This window comes from Octopus sinensis, linkage group LG19 (genome assembly GCF_006345805.1).
Source record: "Octopus sinensis linkage group LG19, ASM634580v1, whole genome shotgun sequence".
NCBI lineage: Eukaryota > Metazoa > Mollusca > Cephalopoda > Octopoda > Octopodidae > Octopus > Octopus sinensis.
In genome coordinates this window covers 18,269,136-18,288,062 of record NC_043015.1, presented here as the reverse complement: position 1 = coordinate 18,288,062, position 18,927 = coordinate 18,269,136, and the positions used below count along the sequence as shown (strand labels likewise).

Here is an 18,927-nt window from a genome sequence, read left to right as displayed (position 1 = left end):
TTCACCAATACATCAAGCTGTTCATGAAGAAAGGAGACATAAGAAATCATCAAATTTATCCCAAACACCCTGTATATTGTTTTTTGTTGTTTTTCTTTAATTTCTTTAGCTTCTTACATTTTCAACAATGAATTATGCCAAGAAAACAGCTCTTAAAAATTCTAATTTCCCCCATCCCACCATAATTTTTTTATGCTTTAACTCTACTGGAATTACATATTTAAATATACAGAGATTATGTTTCTGAAAAAATATTGATTCAAAATTTCATTTTTTTTACAAAAATTAACTCATTCATACAAGGTGTTTGAACTAAATTTGACTGTTTGCATAAAAAATTAAAAAACAACACAATATCCCATCCAAGAAATAAAAGTATTTTTTTAAATAAAAAAATATCAACTGGATATTGGCCAGCAGGTACCAGTTTACTTAAAGTATCCATCTTTAGCTCCCATCACAGCCTCAAGACAACTCTTGGATCTGGTGTATGTATTCCTCACTATGTTCCTGGGAATATCTTTGAACACCTCCCTGATCTTGGCCATCAGCTCAGCCTTGATATTTTTGGCAAAACCGTTGCTATTTTTCTCAACCTTGCCCCATAGCTTGTTCTGGAGGGGTTTTTTTGCCTTTATCAAGCAGTTTTTTTTGGCTTTGGCTGTCAGAATTTGTTCCTTGTCTATTTTTGTACAAATGGTAATGAAGGTCCTCATTCAAGGCCAGCTTCATGGTGGTAACACCCATCTCTCTCACCAAAGCCCAGATTCCCTTGCTCAGATCTTCCATCACTTTGTCCTATTGTTGTTGGATGAGTTCTGGCATGCAGTGCAGTCAGAAATTTTGTTGTGTCCTTTCCTGCTGGCCATGGCTTCATGGTCTCCATGTCATATCTTACAGCTTTTGCCATGTTCACAGAGCATTGAGCAGTAGTCATGATGTTGGCATTTTGAAACCCAGTGCTAATCATGATGCAGGTAACTCTTTTCCAGTATTCAAATAGCTTCCAGTCTTCTATGTCATCTAACTTTTTCTCAACAACTTTAATCTTTAAGTTCTTAAATGCCATTGATTATTCACCTATACATCAAGCTGTTTCTGAATAAAGGAGATATAAAAAATTGTCAAATTTAGCCTGAATACCCTGCACTTCTGGCTTTTGGCATGATCTTGTCCCCACAAGAACCAATGTTCTTAAGTTTTTAAACTTGTCTATTTCATTTACATATGCATGAGTACATGTTTAATAATAACCAGGAATTTGAGCAAATAAAGAAAGGCAACTTTAATGTGATTGCTCAGTATGCTAGAAATAACAGCAAAATCTTCTTCAAATGACACACTTTTATTGTTTAAAATGAAGGACACATTGGACAATAGTTCAAGGTGTACATAAATACAGAGATTATGAGTCTGGAAAAAAAATTTTTTTATTTCTACATCTTAAATCACCCCTTCTCCTTTCAGAATAACAACACCTATCTAATAAAAATAAAGTTGTTTTCTAACTTACAAGTAGCAGCTCCACCACACAACCACAAAATATTATGGAAATTTTTTGACTTCACTCCCATATCAAAGAGAAAGCAAAAAGAGTTTACATCCACATAATTCTGCTTTCTTTCCCATGGTATTTTGAGCAAGTATTAAAAGTTTTGAATCATTTTAACTTTTTTAAAAATGCTAATTTCTTTGCACTTTTTTAATTAGTGACCCACCTAGAAAGAACTACCATTCTTCTGAGAAATATTACATTAGCATATTGTAAACTTCCATTATTGTACTGTCAGCCTTCATTTCCACCAACATGGAAGTGTTCTCGAGGTTGTTATGCAATTTCAGTTCACCTCTGGTATTGAAATGGTTCTCTGCTTTAGCTATAATGTAGCAGTTTTCAAACTGACAAATATCAACACCCTTCCCCCACTAAAATATTAGGGACATTTTTTTTATTCTCTCTCTCTTTTTAAATAAGATGAAACAGTTTGCCTCCATATAATTCTTTTCTTTGCCATGTTGGACAAGTTTTAAAATTTTTAATCATTTTAATTTTATTAAATATGATGGTTTGTTTGCTCCTTTTTTCAATCCTCACATATCCCTTACAAGAAATACAACTATAATGTATCCTGCATGTGAATGAAATGATTGACAAAAAGGAACAAGCCAGCCAAGTGAAGAATCTGTAGATTGAGAAGTATCATGATTCTTCAATTTAACAAATTGACAAGATTGAAACTTATTAAATTACTATTTTGGTCTCAAGGGTTAGGTGGCTTTTTGTGTTGATTTTAAAGATTTTGTCAGTGTTTTTTGTATATCTATATTGTCCAAAGGAGCAAAGTGAAATTGCATAAGAATCTGAGTATGGGAAGCTTCCCTGTAGGAAGGAAGGAAGGAAGGAAGGCAGGCTGAGTGTGCAATAGTGAATGTCTACAAGGTGCTAATGCAGTGTTTCTCATAAGATTGGCAGTACTAATTTCATTAATATTTTTGTTGAGTGGAGAACTGGTATCTCTAAGTTGGAGAACAATTGTGCTTCTGCATTCTTTATTTCTATTGGGTATGTACCATTATTCCAAAAGACAGTAAAAGGGCTTAAGAAGTAGAAAATTGAAAAATTCTTTTTCAGGATCATAATCTTCATATCTTGGTCTATATTACCCAATGTCTCTTTCATTTTATAAGAAAACAGTGGTGTGTGGTTTGAAGGGTATTTTGCTGTTATTTCTAGCAGGCTGAGTGACCACACGAAGGTCACCCTGCATTTGTTCAAAGTATTGTTTGCTTGTTTTTTTTTTTAACATGCATCCACACATGCACAAATGAAATGGATGAGTTTAAAAACATCCAGAAAGTTGGCATCAGACAAGTGTCGGTATTTCAAAATAAAAAGGCGATTTTGTTATCACCAGGAAGTTGGAACAAAGAGCCAATGTGAAATTTTGCATTAAATTTGGGAAGTTTGCTACAGAGACATAGAGTATGTTTTAGCATGTTTTAGATAATGAGTAATCTGGAAGACCTATTATGAGCATCACTCCTGGAAATGTGGAGGAAATTCATCAGCTTGTGTGTGAGGATCATTGGAGGGCAATCCACAACATTGCTGGTGTTGTTGGTCTGTCATATAGGTCTGTGCAGGCAATCCTAATGACTGAATTGAACATGTGGCATGTCTCTGCCAAGTTTGTCCCCCGCCTGCAAAAAGAACATTCCATCGAACTCTGTCAAGATCTCTGTCAGTGTGCTGCTGGTGACCCATCCTTCATGTTGAGGATCATGACCAGTCATGAGTGTTGGATCTACAGGTTCAACCCTGAGACAAAGCAGTAGTTATCACAGTTGAAGAGCCTTTCATTTTCATGGCCAAAGAAGGCATGACAGAGCCACAAATCAGTCAAGAGTATGCTCATAATTGTTTTTGGGGTCCGCAGTATTGTGCATTGAGAATTCAGACCATCAATCGAGAGTTCTACTGCGACATCTTGAAGCACTTGAGGGAAGACATTTGGTGAAAGTGACCAGATCTGTGGAAGGCAAAGAATTGGATTCTTCATGACAACAATGCACCATCATCAAGCTCTCCTCACTCTTGAGTTTCTCACCAAAAACAACATGGTATCATTTCCACACCTGCCCTATCCACCAGATTCAACACCTGTGGACTTCCATCTTTTCCACAAGATGTAAATGTATCTCAAAGGTTGCCATTTTAACACCGTTGTCAAGATCCAAAGTGAATCGCAGAAGGTCCTCGACTCACTTATGGAAAGCAACTTCCAGGCCACATTCCAAAAGTGGTAGGAACGCTGAGACCAGTGTAGTGCTGCACAAGGTGACTATTTTGAAGGAGATGATTTTAAAACTTAGGTAAATAAGCTATTTGTTATTAAACATATCTAGTCCGGGAACTTTTTGATACCATTCATAAATCTATAAAACTTTGAAGATTTTAAAATTTAGTGAAGCATCATAGTTTATAAAAAGAAGACAATGAAAAATCAGTGGAAATCAGTAAGGCAGCACTTATAGAACTGCAGGCAAAATGTCAGTGTTTCCATCTCCTTATGGTCTTAGTTCAAACCCCTCCAGAAACAATTTTACCTTTCATCCTTCTATAAAGTAAGTACCAGTCAAGTACTAACATTAATTAAATCAACTGTGCCATCTCCTATAAGTTTGTAGCCTCATTATCATAATTGAATATTTATTGAAGTTTGCTTTCTAAACCACATTAAATTTTCTTTTGCCTTGATATTGATCTTTTACAAAATACACACCACAACGACTCACATATGCAATTTACACACCTACTTCCAATAATATATGTGATGACGTTAAAGAAAAATTATTTTACATTGATATCTTGGGAGCAGTGTGTATTTCTAATAAATTTTGTTGGTTCTATATTGAAGACTACTAGGAGTCAATTTTGTTTTTCTGAAAGAAATGAAAATTCCTGAAAACTCCATAAAATACTGGTACCATAAGGAAATTTGTTTGATTGACTATCTCTCTTCCCTTGTGTAAAGTAAAACCATAATTTATAATGTTCTGGATGATAGGATAAAATAGTCTACAATTGTGATCAATGCTGTGTTATATCTCTTCATTTATATGTTATATTTCAGACTTCTGGATCACAGATCTTTTGAGTTCATTGTGATTTTCATACTAACAATATCAAATAATACTTGTGCCTTTTCTACCTTTTAAATGAATATTGAGCTTATGTGTCATTGCTGTGGCAAGAAATATCAAAACCTGTATGATCCTGCTATACCTGTGTGACCTGTATTAAGAGTTTGTGAGTTTAGGTTGAATAAAATTTTTAGTTTTCTGATAGTATGATAACCAAAACTGTGCTGGAGCACTGCCTTTAGTTTGTTTTGGCCTTACAGATGAGGTCTTACTGGAATAGTCAAGCCTTCAAAGTGGACTATTCCATTTGTCACATCATTTCTGCTGTGTGTATATTAGGGGCTTAATTTTGTTGTTGCTTTTTCATTTTGCATCTTTAATTAATGGACTAAACTTTTGGTTGTAGACTCCTCAGCATTTGTCCTTTTGCATTTAAACTGACCATCTCTGGCTCAAATACCCTGCTTGTTTTATATTTAAACTGGCCAGGCCCAGCCTCTCCCACATACCCTACAAGGTCATTCTAAAATTAAACAATCACATTGTCAAAATCTCAAGCTGCAAGATAATTCATGATTAATTCAAAACAATGTGAATATGTAAGCATTACATTTGACAGATTAATCTGAATACTAAATGGTTGAAGAAATATGTGTGATGCATATTCTGGTTGATTTTAATTTATGGCAAAGCTAGTGTTTTTCTCTGTATGTGTTGTTGCGTAGGTCTAGGTAAGCTCTGAGTGGCACACTTGTAATTAGTTAAACGACTAGCCACAATCCACAGATCTAGCCCTGAATGTTTCTTTCAGTTATTGCCATCATGAATAGTAGCCAATGGATAACACAGAGACAAGGCCATTTTCCATCATTCACTTTTTGAATACAAGTCGGTAGGGTTTGCTCTGAGTACTATAATTTTTCACAGTAACATATTAGCTGCCCCAGACACTCAGTAAAAGCACACTCAGGGAAATGTAGGGTTTGACTTGAATACTGTCAAATGGACAGAAATATCTACAACACACCACTTAATCCTAAGCTGTAACACAAAACGATAACAAAACCACTGGAAACAAGTAATGGTTGTAGGTTTGTGATATTGCCTATAACACTTTTGTATCAAGATGCAAGCAAAGCTCAGTAGCCTGACCATGCATCCACCAGCAAATAGTTGAAGAATGTAGCTGAAAAGGACATGCAAGGTACCTTGTATTGAGGCTTGATTTTGAGATCTGAGTTCCAACTATGAGTTTTTGAAAGGTAGCACTTCTAGCATTTGCTACCTAAGCTGGAATTACTCTGGCTACTGACCAAATGTACCCTCTGGTTTCATCATCATCGTTTAACGTCCGCTTTCCATGCTGGCATGGGTTGGATGATTTGACTGAGAACTGGCAAGCTAGATGGCTGCACAAGGTTCTAATCTGACCGGGCAGAATTTCTACAGCTGGATGTCCTTCCTAACGCCAACCACTCCAAGAGTGTAGTGGGTGCTTTTATATGCCACCGGCATGAGGGCCAGTCAGGCAGTACTGGCAAGGGCCATGCTCAAATGGTGTTTTTTACGTGCCAGCTGCACAGGAACCAGCCTAGCAGCATTGGCAACGACCTCACTTGAATATTTTTTCACATGCCACCAGCCCAAATGCCAGTAATGCGACACTGGTAACGATCGCACTCGAATGGTGCTTTTTACATGCCACTGGCATGGAAGCCAGTCAGCTGCTCTGGCAACAATCACACTCAGATCATGCTCTTAACACTCCGCTAGCCATTGAATTTGATTTCGATTTCACTTGTTTCAACAGGTCTTCGCAAGTAGAGTTTAGTGTCCAATGAAGGAAAGGTATGCATAAGTGGGCTGGTTACACCCCTGGTATAGGCCATAGGTTATGGTCTCACTTGGCTTGCCGGTCTTCTCAAGCACAGCATATTTCCAAAGGTCTCAGTTACTAGGTGAAGGAGTGGCTGTGTGGTAAGTAGCTTGCTTAGCAACTACATGGTTCCGGGTTCAGTCCCACTGCGTGGCACCTTAGGCAAGTGTCTTCTTCTATAGCCTTGGGCTGACCAAAGCCTTGTGAGTGGATTTGGCAGACAGAAACTGAAAGAAGCTCGTCATATATATATATATGTATATCTGTGTGTGTGTGTGTGTATGTTTGTGTGTTTGTGTTTGTCCCCCCAACATCGCTTGACAACCGATGCTGGTGTGTTTACATCCCCATCACTTAGCGGTTCAGCAAGAGAGACTGATAGAATAAGTACTAGGCTTACAAAGAATAAGTCCTGGGGTTGATTTGCTCAACTAATAGGCAGTGCTCCAGCATGGCCGCAGTCAAATGACTGAAACAAATAAAAGACCTAGTCATTGCCTCAGTAAAGCCTAATGTTCTAAGGTTGTGCTTCACCACCTCATCCCAAGTCTTCCTGGGTATGCCTCTTCCTTCAAGTTCCCTCAACCGCTAGGGTGTGGCACTTTTTCACACAACTATCCCCATCCATTCTCACCACATGACCATACCAGTGCAGTCGTCCCTCTTGCACACCACATCTAATACTTCTTAGGTGCAACTTTTCTCTCAAGGTACTTACACTCTGTCGAGTATGCACACTGACATTACACATCCAGCAGAGCATATTGGCTTCATTCCTTGCGAGCTTATGCATGTCCTCAGCAGTCACAGCCCATGTTTCACTTCCATGTAGCATGGCTGTTAGTACACATGTATCATACAGTCTACCTTTTACTCCGAGTGAGAGGCCCTTTGTCACCAGCAGAGGTGAGAGCTCTCTGAACTTTGCCCAGGCTATTCTTATTCTGGTAGCTACACTTTCAGAGCACCCACCCCCATTACTGACTTGGTTACCTAGGTAATGGAAGCTATCATCTACTTCTAATTTTTCTCCCTGGAATGTGGCAGAAGTTGTTCTCTGCACATTTTCAGTGTTTATTGCTCCTGAGTATCTGCCCAGTTAGCTTTCCTTTGATATTGCTGTACCTCTTATGTGTCCATAGCTTACACTGGGTACGTCTTATAGATGAAAATGAATAACATTATTTGTATGACAGTGACACTCATTTACAAATATGTTATATCAAGACAAAGATTCAAATATACATACACTCATGCACATATATAGATAGATATGCAAACATTCATATGTATGTGTGTGTGTGTGTGTATACATGCATACATACATACATATATATATATATATATATATATATATTATATATATATATATATAATATATATATATATATATACACACACACAGAGAAAACACAGTTATTTTATTCCACATGGATAGAAATATAGGAAAAACAGAAGTTGAAAATGCTCTGAGAATACTTAAAATATTTTAAAAATATATTTAAAGCTTTAACTGGTTTTGCAGTTTACACTGATTTTCAAAAGTTGAAATAGAAAGATGTGGGTTATGTCGCAGCTGTCTTGCTTCTGATTAGTGTCTGAAGCTTGCCTGATTTTTATAGGAAGTTCATAGCTCAAGTTAGTATATGTTTTGAATAGAATTTGGTTGGTAGAGGATAGTCACATGACTGGTCTTAGAAACTTTTGTAGCTTCCCCACTATGTGTTAGTATCAAGTGATGATGTTTGGCATCTAAGCTAAGGCTGACATGGTTGACTGAACATGTCCAAACAATCAATATTCTGAATGTTTTCTGTCAGTGTTTGTGAAGAATGAATGCATGATTAAGTTTATAATATTTTGTACTTTCCCACTACATCCATGTGTTAGTGTTATGTATATTTTGTGCCTAAAAACAAAACAGGTTGAGTGAACATGTTTAGTTACAATCAAAACACTCCAAAATTAATCTGCCTGGTGGGATAGTGTATATTAAATTCCTTGAAGAACATGTAAAATGATTTTTTACAGTAAAAATCTATCCTGGTTTGAATTTGTATGTTGAGTCTTCAATAAGGTTGATGCAAGTCCTGCAATTGGGGTGGCCACTCTTTTTGACTGTTGGTATAGGAATTTTGGAAGGTAATTTAGCACTCAAGAATTTTTTGAGGGACTTTAATTGTTTTTTACCATAAATCCTAGACTATAATCCGCATTTTTTTCCAAAAATTTAAAGGTCAAATTCCCTAGTGCGTACTATATATGATGTTAAAAATGAAAAATATTTTTTAAGCAACATCTCTATTTGCTGTCTGGCAATGTTTATTCAGACGCATTTTGTGATGTCAGGCGTGAAAATACCTTAAGCTAAGCTTGAAAGCAATGAAATCACAAAAGAATTATCCATAACTTGCAGTAAGCAACATTTATTAAAATAAAAGTATTCCGAACACAAAATAACATGTAACAAAAACAATTTGCAAACATATTTACATTCCCATATAACATTATTGTATTACACATGCACGGAAGTGTTTGTTCGACTAGGTACTGCTGGCTTAATTACACATGAATTGTGCTTAATAGTTTAGTGCTAAATAGTTCATCCTGCTGTTTATATTGGCAGTTTGCATCATTACCATGGCAAACAATAGATACTTAATTAAATACTAGTATTAAATGTTTGAACTACTGTGGGTCTTTACTAGGGTTTTTTATAAGCGGGACTTAAACCTGTACATTAATCTTCAATAAAACATTTTATACATTACATGCCCATAAATTGCCTCGTAGATCTTATTCAGCTATATTTAAACTTGAAGTTATATCATATGCTGAAGAGCATGGTAATAGGGCCACCGGAAGAAAATTTGATGTTGATGAAAGCAATATCAGGTTATGGAGAAGAAATAAAGATGAAATTAAACAGATACCAAAGATAAAGACGACAATAATAAAGGACGTAACTGTATACATTTTTACAAACCAAGGACGTTATATAGACCTCCTTGACTCAAGTTAGAGAAAGGGTGCGTATTATACACATGGTTTAGGTTTTTCAGTAGTACAGCCCCCTAAAAATCCCCTGCGTATTATACTCAAGGGCGGACTATACTCAAGGATTTACGGTACTTTTGATTATTTTGTGTATTTCAAATGCTTGTTTCATTCTTGGGTATTGTTTTGGTAGTGAAATGTTCTGGTAGATAATATCATAAACCTCTGTGTTTCTTGGGTTGTGTGTTGTAATAAAGGGTAGAATATTGGTTGTATCTGGAGCATTTTTCATTTTTTCGTAGTTCTTCGATATTTATTGCTTTGGCACATTCTATTTTGTTGTTTATTAACATTAATGGATATTGTCTTTTAAGTAGTACTTGTTTTAGTTCCTAGAGTCTTTTACTGTGAGTTTCAGAGTTTGAGACAGTCATGCAGATTCTTCTTGCTAGATTAAAGGGAATATTATTTTTTGTGTTTGGGATGGCATGAGGAGAACAGTAAGTATTGTTTAGAATCTGTTTTTTTGTAGTAAATATGTTTCAATGTTTTTATCTTTTGATGACTATTTTATCCAGGAATGGTAGTTGAGTTTTACTGTATTCCATGGTAAAGTTAATATTATTGTTTATGGTGTTGATTAGATTTTTGAAATCTATAATTTGCTGAGATGTGTGCATCCAAAGGATTAAGCAAACATCTAAGTAACATTTCCAGTTTTCTAATAGATATTTGTAGAAGTTCAAGCCATATTTTAATTTAGATTGTTCGTATATCTGAACCTCCTTGTATGCCAAGACTAGATTGGCGTAAGTCAGAGCAACTTTTGTCATCATCACAGTCCCAGATATTTGTTTGTAAATATTGCCATCAAAGTCAAAAAAGTTGTTAAACTTTAATCTTTCAGTGATGAAACTCATTTCACTTCTGTCTGGAATTTCATGAGGGAATTTCTCAAGCCATATTGGTGTGGAATTATGATATAGAGGTTTACCACAGCAAAAGATACAATAGTGGTATCATTGTTTATGGATTTTGGAGAGTGGTTTAACTGGCCCAGGTCATCCCTTACAAGACCTGGTGTGTATTTTAAAATAGGTTTCAGCAATATATCTAAAAAGTTGCTGAGTCTGTGTGTTTCACAGTTCGGACCTGCTATGATTGGTCTAAATTAAAGGTTGTGGAATATTGTATGTTTATGCAACTTGAAGTTGGTTCTTTACTTGCATTCTTAATAGTTTGATTCTTGTAGATTTTTGGAAGACTGTAGAAGTAGCTTGTCTTGCAATCAGAATGGGTTAGGTAGTCACAGTCTTTGTTTGTTAAACCTTTTTGATGTCTGTGAATGAGTTTAGTCATTGTCTTTGATTTTTGGTAATTATTTACCTTTTTGTAGTGGGTCATATCTTGTAATATAGATAGTATATCTCTTTTGTAATGTTCAATATCAATAATAACTATAGCACTTCCCTTATCTGCTTCCTTAATTATAATGTCTTTAATATTTTTCAGTTCATGTATAATATCCCATTCCTTTTGTCTGGTATTGGACTTGATTTTAAGGTGTGGAAGTCCTTTGAAGGGAAAGTAGATATAAAATCACAAAATTTATCTAAAGCTTTATTCTTACCTTTCTTGTAATTGCTCTTGTTTCTTACAATTGATTTATCCCTGTTTTCTTTATCATACAATTCCTCTGTTAGGTGTAGTTTTCTATAGAACTGTAAAATAACATTCTGTATTTCATTGGAGTTAGGATATTGTGGTGTTGGAGTAAATATTAGGCCTTTTGACAAAATATTAATTTCTTCTACTGAGAGAGTGTTTTTGGATAGGTTAATTATCTTCAGTTTGTACCATTTGGTATTGAGAACTCTGTTGGTTGGATCTAAAAGATGATTTTCCAAAGTTTTCCTTTTATTATTATTTATATATGCAAGGACATTTTTCTAATAACTTGTCTTCTTTTGTATTGATTTTGTTCTGGATTGTGGTTGTTTCTTTCTGTAATTGTCTTTCAAGTTGATATTTTTTATCTATTGTGTATGTCTTTGGTTTGGGGTAAGTTCAGACTAGTCAGAGGAAAAACTTCAATTCTTTTAGTTGGATTATTTTGTCGAAGTAGTCTTGAATTGACCTTATGAAATTGGTGACTATAATTTCCATATTGGGTGTTTGATTAATCTGTGGCAAATGGTGTTTGTGGATTTTAACTTTCTTCAGGAATGGGTTCTTTGTAGAATACTCATTTTTGAAATGAGATTCATAATTGGAGGACCAACGAGCACTTCTCTCCCATCATAGAAGAGATGTTAATTCCTTGCTTTCACATTTTTCTCTCCAAAGTTTAATATTGTTTTCTCAGCCTTTGGTTGTTTTTGAAATTTCTGTTTCCATTTGTGCGTCAATCGTTTAAAATTTTTCTTCATTGGAATTTGCTCTTAGCTGTACCAGTTAAACACTGGGGTTGATGTAATTGACTATCCCCCTCCCTGCACAGGGTCAGTAAATGCTTAGAAAACAAAGAAATTAAACTCTTTGTAATACCCAGGAGGCTTTCTTGAGTTTGTAGATAGTTTCTGTTACCTAGGTGACCAAATTAGCAATGGTGGAGGATGTTCTGAAAGTATTGTGGCTAGAATTAGAATAGAATGGAGGATGTTCAGAGAGCTTATAACTTATGTTGTTAACAAAAGGACTCTCCCTGTGAAAGGCAGACTGTATGATGCTTGTGTATGAACAGCTATACTCCATGGTAGTGAGACATGGGCTCTGAATGCAGCAGACATACATAGACTCGATAGGAATGAAGCTAATAACCGCCAATGGATATGCAGAATTAGGGTGCATGTATAATAAAGTGCAAATACGCTAAGAGAAAAGTTGGGTATAAGAGTAATCAAATGCAGCATACAAGAGTGAAGACTATGTTGGTTTGAACATGTAATGCATATGAATGAAGGCAACTGTATGAAAACAGGTAAATCATTTACAGTAGCTGGTACTTTTGGAAAAGGGAGAGCCAGGAAGATGAGGGATAAAGTAGTGAGGACCAATCTCAAGATGATGGGGCTCACAGAGGAGATGATAATGGACTGAAATATTTGGCGATATGAGATGGAACTGAGTTCTGGGAGCACTGTGTCCCACCCACATGTAACATTAAGTTTTTACACACCCTTCCCTCTTCTCTTCCTCTCTTCTTCTCTTTCTCACATTTCCTCTTTTTCATGCACTATGCTTATCTCTCCCTCCCCATTCCTGCAGCCCAATCTAGTCCTTCCTGTGCTACCAATTGTATCATTGATATCCTGTTGTCCCCCACTTTATATACCCAGGTTTCACCAGTCATTGCATCCCCCTATTGCCCACCTTTTTGCATTTACATACTTTGTCCCTTTGACTAAGGTAACCACATATTTCCTCAACAGCAAGACACCTATTTCTGTTCATCTGTCATACTTTGTCCCTTTGACTAAGGTAACCACATATTTCCTCAACAGCAAGACACCTATTTCTGTTCATCTGTCATACTCTAACTTATCACCTGACACAAAGTTACCTCCTCCAATACCATCCCCCTCTCAAAGGATTTTCGTCTTGCAAATTATTTGGTGAACTTACTGGTGCTGGTGTCACAAAACAAAATCAGTCCATTTTGTAAGGTGGTTTGTGTTTGAAGGGCTTCTAGATGTAAAAACCATGTCAAAGCAGACCTTGCTAGTGTTGGTGCCACATTAAAAGCACCCAGCTTACTCTTTAAATTGGTTGACATTAGGAAGGGCATCCAGCCATAAAAAATCATGACAAAACAGACCATGGCTGTGTTGGTGCCATGTAAAAACCGCCTTGCCCACTCTGTAAAGCGGGTGGCATTAGAAAGGGCATTCAGCCATAAAAACCATGCCAAAACAGACCTCGCTAGTACTAGTGCCATGTAAAATTCATGCAGTCCACTCTGTAATATGGTTAGCATAAGGAAGGCATCCAGCTGTAAAAACCATGAACCCATGACAAAACAACCAGTGGAGCTTGGTGCAGTCCTTTCACTTGCCAACTCCTATCAAACTGTCCAACTGATGCCAGAATGGAAGATGGACATTAAATGATGATGTTCTTTCTCCACAGTAAACCTAGCAGAAGCTCACATCTACATACCTCTGCTCATGCATTTCAATAATCTCATCAAACCTACCTTTCATAGTACCAACATTGATTGTGGTGGCTCTAAGCTTGTTGATCTGGAAAGTATGGGGACTATTTTCACCATCTGGAAAAAATATTTTTTGGGGCGTTTATCTGATGCTAGCAGGTTCTTCTGCATATTAACAGAAATAGGTATTGGTCACAGCATGAATTATAATTTCCTTCAGTCCCACAGAGAATCCTCTGTAGGTAAGCAACTGCTCTAGCAGAAGGGGTAAGTAGATGGGATTGAAGAAGAAGAGTGGGGGTTCTCTTTAGCCAACAGGTTGCCATATGCAGTGATGAGGGTTCAGGGCAAAATGCTTAACAGTGTTTTGTCTGTCTTCAAGTTCTGAGTTCAAATTCTACTGAGGTCAGCTTTGCCTTTCATCCTTTTGAAGTCAATAAAATGGATGGAATGGAAGCACTCCGTTGGTTACGACGACGAGGGTTCCGGTTGATCCGAATCAACGGAACAGCCTGCTCGTGAAATTAACGTGTATGTGGCTGAGCACTCCACAGACACGTGTACCCTTAACGTAGTTCTCGGGGATATTCAGCGTGACACAGAGAGTGACAAGACCGGCCCTTTGAAATACAGGTACAACAGAAACAGGAAGTAAGAGTGAGAGAAAGTTGTGGTGAAAGAGTACAGCAGGGATCACCACCATCCCCTGCCGGAGCCTCGTGGAGCTTTAAGTGTTTTCGCTCAATAAACACTCACAACGCCTGGTCTGGGAATCGAAACCGCGATCCTATGACCGCGAGTCCGCTGCCCTAACCACTGGGCCATTGCGCCTCCACAGTCAATAAAATAAGTACTAGTTGAATACTGGGATTGATTTAATCAACTTAGCCCACCCCTTTCCAAAATTGCTAGCCTGCCTTCTGACAAAATTTGAAACCACTATACATACACATCACCCTCATCATTATCAACAACATCTATTTTCCATGCTTGCATGGGCCATGTGTGTGTGTATAATGGCCCAGTGGTTAGGGCAGCGGACTCGCGGTTGTAGGATCGCGGTTTCGATTCCCCAGACCGGGCATTGTGAGTGTTTATTGAGCGAAAATACCTCAAGCTCCACGCGGCTCCGGCAGGGAGGGGTGGTGATCCCTGCTGTACTCTTTTGCCACACCTTTCTCTCACTCTTTCTTCTGTTGGCCTGCTCGCTTAGCCAGCGGGGTGGCGTCATTTGAAGGCTAAAACAATGCGAAGTGCATTGTGACCAGCGATGTGTAGTAACATCTGATAGACTGGTCGGTCACGGTGATCACGGTTTTATATATATATATATATATATATATATATATAGTAAATTTTATTTGTCAATATAAGGTGGCTGTCTTATGGAGAACTATGTTTCTACTTTTTAACCCAAGGAAAACATCTTTTCCAGCTGGTTATTAACACACAATCTGTGCCTGAAGTATACTGTGAGCAAGGGAGCATACTACTCCCCTCTAGCTATTAGCAGTACCAGCAGACCAATGGTTTCTGGGTTATTTCCTGTCCTCAGGACTGGATAACTGGTGTCTAGAGATGGCACAGTATTTAAACAGAGAAGCAGCAGACAGTCACTGATCTTGTAAGGAGCAAAACAGCTAGTTTTAAATTCCCTAAGTGAAGCACCATCCGTTTGTAGCCGTTTGCCAGCCCTGTCTGGCCCCCGTGTCGGTGGCACGTAAAAGCACCAGCCATTTGTGTTTGTTGCCAGCCTGGCCTGGCCCCCATGCCGGTGACACGTAAAAGCACCATCCATTTATGTGGCCGTTTGCCAGCTCTGTCTGGCCCCCGTGCCGGTGACACGTAAAAGCACCATCCGTTCGTGGCCATTTGCCAGCCCTGTCTGGCCGCCATGTCGGTGACATGTAAAAGCACCATCCGTTTGTGTTCATTGCCAGCCTGGCCTGGCCCCCGTGCCGGTGACACGTAAAAGCACCATCCGTTTATGTGGCCGTTTGCCAGCCTCGCCTGGCCCCCGTGCCGGTGACACATAAAAGCACCATCCGTTCGTGGCCGTTTGCCAGCCCTGTCTGGCCCCCGTGTCGGTGGCATGTAAAAGCACCATCCGTTCGTGTCCGTTGCCAGCCTCGCCTGGCCCCCGTGCCGGTGACACGTAAAAGCACCATCCGTTTCGTGGCCGTTTGCCAGCTCTGTCTGGCCCCCGTGTTGGTGGCACGTAAAAGCACCATCCGTTCGTGTCCGTTGCCAGCCTTGCCTGGCCCCGTGCCGGTGACACGTAAAAGCACCATCTGTTTCGTGGCCATTTGCCAGCTCTGTCTGGCCCCCGTGTTGGTGGCATGTAAAAGCACCATCCGTTCGTGTCCGTTGCCAGCCTTGCCTGGCCCCGTGCCGGTGACACGTAAAAGCACCATCCGTTCGTGGCCGTTTGCCAGCTCTGTCTGGCACCTGTGCGGGTGGCATGTAAAAAGCACCCACTACACTCATGGAGTGGTTGGCGTTAGGAAGAGCATCCAGCCGTAGAAACACTGCCAGATCTGACTGGGCCTGATGAAGCCTTCCAGCTTCACAGACCCCAGTTGAACCGTCCAACCCATGCTAGCATGGAGAACGGACGCTAAATGATGATGATGATGATGATGATGAGAGCTAAGTAGCAACAATACAGTATAGAAAAGTTTATTTGCCAACATAATGTACCCATCCTACATAGAACTATGTTACTACCTGTTAACCCCAGCGACTGTCTGTCGTTTCTCTGTTTATATACTGTGTGTAAGGTTGAGTGACTGCCATCTCTAGCTGGCAGTTATCCACTACCGAGGACAGGATATAACCTGCTGGTATTGCTAATAGCTAGAGGAGAGTTGTATTCTCTCTTGCTCACAGCATATTTCAGACACAGATCGTGTGTCAGTAACCAGCTGGCAAAGATGTCCTCCTGGCATTAAAAGGTAGAAACAGTTCTACATAGGATGGCCACCTTATGTAGGCAAATAAACTTTACTATACAGTATTGTTACTACTTAGATCTCATTTACAGATTTTAATACTAGCTGCTTTACTTTATATATATATTTATATATATATATAGATGTGTGTGTGTGCATATATATATATATATATATATATATATATACTAGCAGAAATACCTGGCGTTGCCCAGGTTAAAGAAAATAATGAAATTTTAAAATGCCATTTTGATCTCTAACATGAAACATAGACTATGCAGGTCTTACCTCCTAGTAGCTGAGATACCAACTTTATATGTTAATAACCCAACATTTCCCAAGTTATTGAAAATAATGAAATTCAAGAATGCCTTTTAAATTTCTAAGTAAAATGAAACATGGATTATGCAGTTCTCAACATTAATTTGCAGAGATACAAACTATTAATGTCAATAACATGTTTTATCCAATGTTCTCACTGTTGAAATTGTTAAAAAAACAGGTAGTTCTTTGTTTTTGCAATCACCTTCAATTCTCAGTACTTATTTGAAACACGTTGAACCTGAAAATGCATAAATTTGAGAAGAACTGGCCTGCGGGCACTCCCCTCCTGTTAATAAGTACATTTAACAAAAATTCTATTAAATGATGAGATTATAAACAAATGTATTGAAACAAATCTGGAAATCAATCGTATTTTAATTATCCAGAGCTTCTAAATATATGGTGTTTTGAGTGTGTCCTTCACTTGGTGTATAAATGAAAAGATTTTAGGGACTTCCAACTCACGAACATCCTACATCAAAAGAGAAGCAAGGTGAAGAGACTCTCCTTGAGACTTGTTTATTGACATAGCGAAACTTAGTTTCACTGGGAACTGGAATCGTTTAAATTCAAAGGGGAAGACATATGGGACTAACGGGATCCATGGAATGAAGACATCCTCAGCCTTATAGTTCCCAGTCATAATTATTGCCTCTAGGACATGGGGGTCACATCACTTTCACCACCAGTCTGGTGCCATTGCACAGACAAGATGGATCCAGATTCCTGAGCAGCATGATTGGGACCCCCTTTTTATGTGTAAAATGGTGAGGTAGCATCCAGATGGCTGTAGAGAGTTCAGGAACTCAGCTGGAAAACTACAGCCTGGTTCTGATCAGTGACAGTGTCGAGGGATTTGAAAGACTGTTCTTGTCTGGGCAACAGCTGCAAGAGATACCAGTTGATTTTGTTGACAGCATCATTACGTGGAGCTAAAATGGCTCACTTACAAAGCCATTGACTGTTACTAAAGTTTTGTGCAGTGTTTGGGATCACATGCATTTTGAGGTCATTGACAGTTGGTACCATCTCACCACAGGCTTTCTGCTCCCTCCCCAACTTTGGATGATAATTCTCTGAAAAATAGGTATCTTTTAATGAGTTAAGGAATGGGTGTATTAAAAAGTCTGAAAGCAGATTTTTTTGTATTCAGAATCTCTGTTGGAGACAAGATTGGAATCCATAGAAAAAAAGCACAAAAGCATGGCACACTTATTCTCATCTTCCTCACACACACACATATATATATAATGAAAAAAAAGTTCAAACGGGGAATTATTCCATTCAATATTATGTTTATTATAGAGTTTATGCAACAAATTACACTTTACATTTCTATATTTAACTGTGCATGTACGAGGGTCGTTCAATAAGTAATCCCCCTGACCCACTTGCAGTTGTTTGATCTAGCTGAAATTTTGCATATGCAATTATTTATATCTCCATCGATTAAGCGGTAAATTACAACTCTGAGCTGATTGTGGTTTCTGATTTACAGGTGTTTGAACTGAGTCAAGTGTGAAATGGAGCCTGTTGAGTGTCGAGCAGTGATCCGGTTTTTGTATTTGAAAGGACGCAAACCACGGGAGACTTTTGATGAAATAAAAGTAACTTATGGTGATGATGCCCCATCATATGACCTTGTAAAACGCTGGCATCGTGAATTCAAACATGGTCGGAACTCTGTGGAAACAGCTCCCAGATCTGGTCACCCCCCTTCTGCCATTGATGAGGCATCTGTCCATCAAGTTGAAGCTGCCATTTTGGAAGATCGACGCATAATTATTCGCCAAATAGCCCATGAGGTCAAGATTAGTACCGGGTCTGTGGAAACTATCATTCATGACCATTTGCATATGCAAAAGGTGTCTGCCAGATGGATTCCCAGGTTGCTCACACCTTTCCAGAAGCAAGAACGCGTCAAGTGCTCGAGGGTGAATTTGGAGATGTGCCAAGAAGATGAGTCAAAATTTTTCAAAAGA

General features: G+C 38.4%; 1 protein-coding gene and 1 long non-coding RNA gene across 2 annotated transcripts in view; both read left to right on the top strand.

Moving 5' to 3' along the window:
• Positions 1–18,927, top strand: part of LOC115222346 — a gene marked incomplete at its 5' end in the record, with an annotated part of 78,476 nt that overhangs the window by 38,723 nt on the left and 20,826 nt on the right. The window lies entirely within an intron of this gene.
• On the top strand, positions 313–8,768 carry LOC118767180. Its single transcript, XR_005003084.1, has 3 exons — positions 313–828; positions 2,975–2,983; positions 8,757–8,768. It is a non-coding gene; the product is annotated as an uncharacterized LOC118767180 (long non-coding RNA).